We start from the raw sequence: 6,110 nt of genomic DNA on the forward strand, positions 1-6,110 counted from the left end.
GGTCTGTGGAGGATGATGGAATGGGTGACGGTCTGTGGAGGATGATGGAATGGGTGACGGTCTGTGGAGGATGGTTTGTTGGGTGATGAGAGATCTATGGAAGAATGATGGACAGATGTACAATGCTTTTACTGTGTGTTGTAATGCTAAGTATGGGCCTCCAAGACCTGGTTGCCCCAGAGACTATAGAGTCTGCACAGGGACCCAAGTGATGCTATATGACCTTGCCCCCAAGTTATTTTTGATTGCTGAATAAAGATGCTGTCAGCCAATAGCTGAGCTGAAGAGACATAGGTGCAGTTTAGGATTGCTGGGCTTGTGGTCAGAGGAGAACTGTGGCCAGATTGTATTCTCATGCTAATTATGTTACCCCAAAACCTGTTTGCAGTATGTGTCCTGCATGTAGGACTGAAGGAAACCTGTCCCCAGTTGATTTTTGACTGATCAATAAAGTTACTGGAGGCTAACGGCTGTGCAGGGAAACAGAGGCAGGACTTTTAGGGCTCCCTGGAAGGGGCTGAGGAAAAAGAAGAAGAGGAGCGGAGAGGAGGAAGAGGAGGAGGAGGAGGACAAGCTTGAGGGCAAGGAGGAGGAAAGAGGAAGAAGGGACTCCACCATGATAAGGGCATAGGAGACTGAACCACACCAGAAAGATGCAGGAGGTGAGAGACATCTGGGTGCAGGGGGAAAGCGGCCCCAGGAGGGCTGCCCAGTAGGGTCCAGGGCAGCAAGGAAAAAATATAGACTTAGTATTAACTCAGGAATATCGGAGGTGAGTGTGTGTTAGCCACATGGAGTTAGGGAGTGGCCCAGCCATCGAGCTGTTTAAGGTATTTAAAATATAAGGCTGTGTCTGTGTGTCTTTCGCGAATCTAGAACGATAGTGAGAAGCGCATACACACCCTCCAGGAAGTATAGAGCGGAATCCCTTATCACCGCAACCGAGAACCATGAGAGGGAAAGAAGGTGAGACAAAAAATGGTCACCATGATTTAAGAGTCAAAAAAGCAAACCAAAAAAAAAATAAAGCCGGGCGGTGGTGGCGCACGCCTTTAATCCCAGCACTTGGGAGGCACAGGCAGGCGGGTTTCTGAGTTCGAGGCCAGCCTGGTCTACAGAGTGAGTTCCAGGACAGCCAGGGCTATAAGAGAAACCCTGTCTCGAAACCCCCCCCCCAAAAAAAAGGAGTCAAAAAAGCATGGCCCTGAGGGCTGGCCAATTAGAGGTATGAGCAGCCCAGATAAAACATAGTAAGTAATAACTCAGGGTTATCAATAAAAAATAGACCTTAGTAGCATAGAGGGCAGATATCTGCCCAGATCTGTGCTTATTGTAAATAATAAAAGTTATGTATCTTTTATCTGAAAACTAAATGGTCAAAGGAGAGGAAAAAAAAAAGAAACCAGATCGGGACTAAAAATTTCTACAACAGGTGGGTGGATGATGGACTCTGGAGGGACGGACAGATGAGCTATGGATGGGTGGTGGGTGTGTCTTCTCCATGAGAGAACCGTGTTGAAGAGAGACAGACAGAGACAGAGGGAGACAGAGACAGAGAGACCGAGGGACAGAGACAGACAGACGGGGAGGGAGGACAAGTATGAGGGTGCTTTGTCTGCCCATGGTCCTGTTACACTTACAGGCCATAGCAGGCCCAGCTGGGACCAGCAGGACAGAGAGGGCTGGGCAGAAGTGAGATGAGGGGGCGGAGCCTGGCCCCACACCCCACACCCCCGAGTTCTGGAGGGAGCTGACAGACTTCTGCACTCTCTTCGTGACTATCACAGTCATCATTACTTTATTTAACACAGACCCCCACGTGGCTGGCCTTAAACCTCCAACTAGACAAGAATGACTATGAATTCTCAATCCCCCTGCCTCCATCTCCAAGTGCCAGGCTTGTAGGTGCGTTCCATCATGTCCAGTTTATGGAGCGATGGGGTCAAACCTAGGGCTTTGTAGGTTAGGCAAGAACCCTACCGTGTAAGCTACACCCTGGCTCTCGCTTTTTTCCTTTTTCTCTTTTCTTTTAGTCAGTTTTTTTTTTTTTTTTTTTTTTTTTCTGTGTAGACCAGGCTGGCTCGTGCTCCTTTCTCAGCCTCTGAAATACTGGGTGACAGGTGCCTGCCTCCATTCAGGTCCTTCTCATTATCATCACAAGAAAATCAACTCCCCCTTGGGCGTTCCTTACCAGCAGGCGTAAGGTCTCCCACATCCAACCCCACAGGAACCAGCTGAGTGCCTGCCTTCTGCAACCAACCGGCCACTCTGAAAGAGGAAATGCCCCCATTTTGAAGCCATGGAAACCGAAGCCAGAGGACAGCAAGCAACTGATCCACGTCAGAGCTGGGGACCAGGTGTCAAGGCTCTCCAGGAAGCGCCCCATGGGAGGAGCCCATATCCAAAGCTGGATGGCAGTCATTTCCTTCCTGAAATCGACGCCAAGCAGGCGCAGCAACACAGGGCTTGCCATGCACCCCAGATCCCTTTTCCGGAAAGCTTGTCCGTTAGTTTTGCCCCCTGCCCAGGCCCAGACTTCCTCTCTGAGAGCAGCACTTGGAAGGGGGCAGGGTTGGATACCCAGGGCAGAGCACCCAAATTTTCAAGAAGAGCTTGTCTTCCCAGAAGTCAAAGAACCTCAGAGAGTAAGGGTCCAGCCCGTGGGGTGCCAGGGGTAGGAAAACCCCAACACCCCTTTCTCCACCCCAGGCCTCAACTTCTCTGTATTTGTTTATTTACCTTGGAAAAGGCCCCAAGGCCAAGGCAGGAAATGGGCCAATTCCAGCAGGCTGAGCTGGGGAACAAGGAGCCACATTGTGTTCCCTGCCCGAGTTCCCCACCCTGGGCCAGCCACAGGAGCCTGGGGACGGGAGGCAGCATGGGGGCCCGGGCAGGAAGGAGGCGTGGACCCGAGCTGCCAGCGCTCAGAGCCAGCCCTGTGAAAGGGCTTCTGTGTGGGGAGGGACGGAGGCGCACGATGGATACCGCTTGAGATGGACTGAGGCTGAGGGAGGGGCAAGAAAGGATTCAGGGACCAGAAAGATTCCCAGTCACAGACTAAGGTACCCTAGCACTGACCTGTGAGCCGAGGGTAGAGGTTAGCCTCGGAGTCGGCTAACCAGACGCTTACCACGCTTAGCCTGGGTTCAGTCCTGCCTAGCATCTCGTCTGTGTCTCACCAATCTCTGGAGGTCCTTTCCGTCCACTTCAGAGGCTGGAGGCTGGACAGCGCTGTGGCCACTGTGAAGAGGCTTAGAGAATACAGTCTACCCCAACTGTAGATACTCTTTCCTGACAAGCCAGTGTCTGTGACCGATCCAGCCGTTTATCCATCCATTCATTCATCTATTCGTTCGTATACCTCATTCCTTCTCTTACGCATTCATTCATGCGTTTTCATGTGTATTTGTTCATACATTCATTCATATATTCCTGCGTGCAATTCAGGTCATCCTGTGTTTTAGATCGAAGTCCCCTTCTTTGGCTCCGGTCCCCGCCTGCCATGCACCTCTGTGTCTTGTTGACAGCAAGCTCACTCGCTCTTTCTGGACTCTGCATCTCTGGTTTCGCTTTTTTTTTTTTTTTTTTTTTTTTTTTTTTTTTGAGACAGAGTCTCATGTAGCTCAGGTTATCCTCCTGCTTGCTACGTAGTCAAAGATGACATTGAAATTCTGATCCCCTGCCTCCATCCCTTGAATGCTGGCATTACTAAAGGACTGGCAATACCAAAGATGGAACCCAGGGCTTCATTATGTCTGGCAAGCATGCCACCAACCGAGTTATTTCCCCAGACATAAATATGGCTCTGATAATGTCATCTTGATTTTTTTCTTTTTTTTTTATAATTTCTTTTATTATTTATGTATGTATGTATTTATTTATTTTTTATGTACATTTGTTGTTTGGCCTACATGTATGTCTGTGTGATGGTATTGGATCCCCCTGGAACTGGAATTACAAACAGTTGTGAGCTGCTCTGTGGGTGCTGGGAATTGAACCTGGGTCTTCTATGAGGGCAGCCAATGCTCTTAACCACTGAGCCATCTCTCCAGCCCCGTCGTCTTGATTTTTAATTTTATTTTTAATTATTTTTTTCAAGACAGGGTTTCTCTGTGTAGCCCTGGCTGTCCTAGAACTCGCTCTGTAGACCAGGGTGGTCTCAGATTCAGAGATCGAAGGTCTGCCTCTGCCTCCTGACTGCTGGGATTAAAAACATACCCAACCACTGCCCAGCTCTGCTGACGTCACCTTTACCTCTGAAGATCAATGAAAGTGCAGGCTGTTGGGTCAGAGGACCTGGGTTTGGTTCCCAGCACCCTCATGGGGATTCACAACTATCTGTAACTCTAGTTCCAGGGGATCTGGCACTCCCCTCTAAGGAGAGAGCATCCTCCTTGCAGCTCTTTCGTCCCAGCATTCAGGGACTGAAGATGGAGGATCCTAACGAGGTCAAGGTCAGCCAGAGCTACATCCACAGGCCCCAGCTAACAGAAGCAAAGACATGATCACCACTAACAGTCTTGCCACTGATGTATACACATATATACATGCATATACATACACATATATTGATATAAACACAGCTATAATGCCAGCGCTTGGATTTTAAAAAGATATATTTCATCATTTTAATTATACATGTGCATGTGAGCTGAGGTGCTCTCAGAGTTCAGAGGTGCCGGATTCCTCTGGTGCTGGAGGTTCTCACAGATGCGAGCCTCCTGGCGTGGGTGCTGCGAACTGAACTCTGGGTCTCTGCAAAAAGACCTCTGAGCCCTTCCTGGGTTCCAGGCAAGTGCTGAGCCTGTGCTGCTGAGAGTATCGCCAGCCTGCAAACACTATTTTGAGACGAGATCTCATTGTGTAGCCCTGGTTAGTCGTTAGCCTGCAACTCACTATGTAGACCAGGCTGGCCTCCAACACACATCAGTGAATCTGCTTCTGCTTCTGCTTCCCAGGTGCTAGGATTTAAAGTATCCACCACCACGTCAGCCTGAGCCCTCTTATGTATTATTTTGAGAAAGTGATGCTAAGGACATTGGTGTCCCCCCTTGGGACCAACTTATTATCATTAGTAAAAGGATTTAAAAGCAGACTCAAATGGAAGCTCAAGGACAATTTTAGTAGCATTTTAAAGAAAAACCCTGGGCTGGAGAGTTGGTTCAATGGTTAAGAGCACTTGTTGCCGTTGTAGGGGCCCCAATATCCACCCGGTGGTTCATGACCACGAACATGATAATTCCGCTTCCATGGCTAACACGCTCTTTTGGGCCTGGAAGGCACTGGGCACACAGATGACACGCATAAATACCTGCAGGCAGAGCACACATACGCATAAATAAATCTGAAAGGAGGAGAGGCTCCGAGGCAGGTGGGCTGCAGGTCTCAGCAGCAGCCTCGAGGAAGGAAGTAGAGGAGAAAGGGAGGGAGAAGAGGCCATATTGTCTGAGTTAAACCAGCAAGGAGCAGCCACAAGGCAGGGAGGGGAGCTTTGGGGGAGAAAGTTCCAGAGTACCAGGAAAGCACACTTAGGCTCTGGGACCAGCACCCCTAAAGACCAGGCAGACCAGAAACAGAGGGGCTTGTAGGCACTGTGTGAGGGGCAGGAATTCTGGAAAGATAATGTATTTTATCTCATTAAAGGACTAATAATTCCTACCACCTCTTCTGTGCAACTTGGGGTGAACGTGCCTTCCTGAGATCAGGTCCTTGGCCAGATTTTCCAGTCCAGATGGCTTCACTCTTAAGGAGAGACGGTGACAGGTCACCACTCAGGAGTAGACTTTCATTTTCTTTCAGGACCTCCCCATAATGCGCCTCCGAGTCAGCTGTACTACCAGAGTCTCCCTGAACTGTCCCCCCTTGACCTGGAACTCCCTCTGAATCCCAGACAGGCTTTGAAGTCTCGGTTCTCCTTTGCCTCTGCCTCCTGAGTGCTGGGGACCGCAAGCCGGCAGCACCCTGATTCTTGAGGATCCCACATTCACTATTTGAGTGTGTACAATGCTCTAAACCAACTTCCTCCCGGTTCCTTACCTGCTTGTCTCTGAATTCTTTCTTTGACAATGGTGAGACTCTGGGAACGCGGCACTGAGCCCTCACACTGCAGA

The sequence above is a fragment of the Grammomys surdaster genome, unplaced genomic scaffold (assembly GCF_004785775.1).
Source record: "Grammomys surdaster isolate TR1022 unplaced genomic scaffold, NIH_TR_1.0 166, whole genome shotgun sequence".
In the NCBI taxonomy this organism is placed as follows: domain Eukaryota; kingdom Metazoa; phylum Chordata; class Mammalia; order Rodentia; family Muridae; genus Grammomys; species Grammomys surdaster.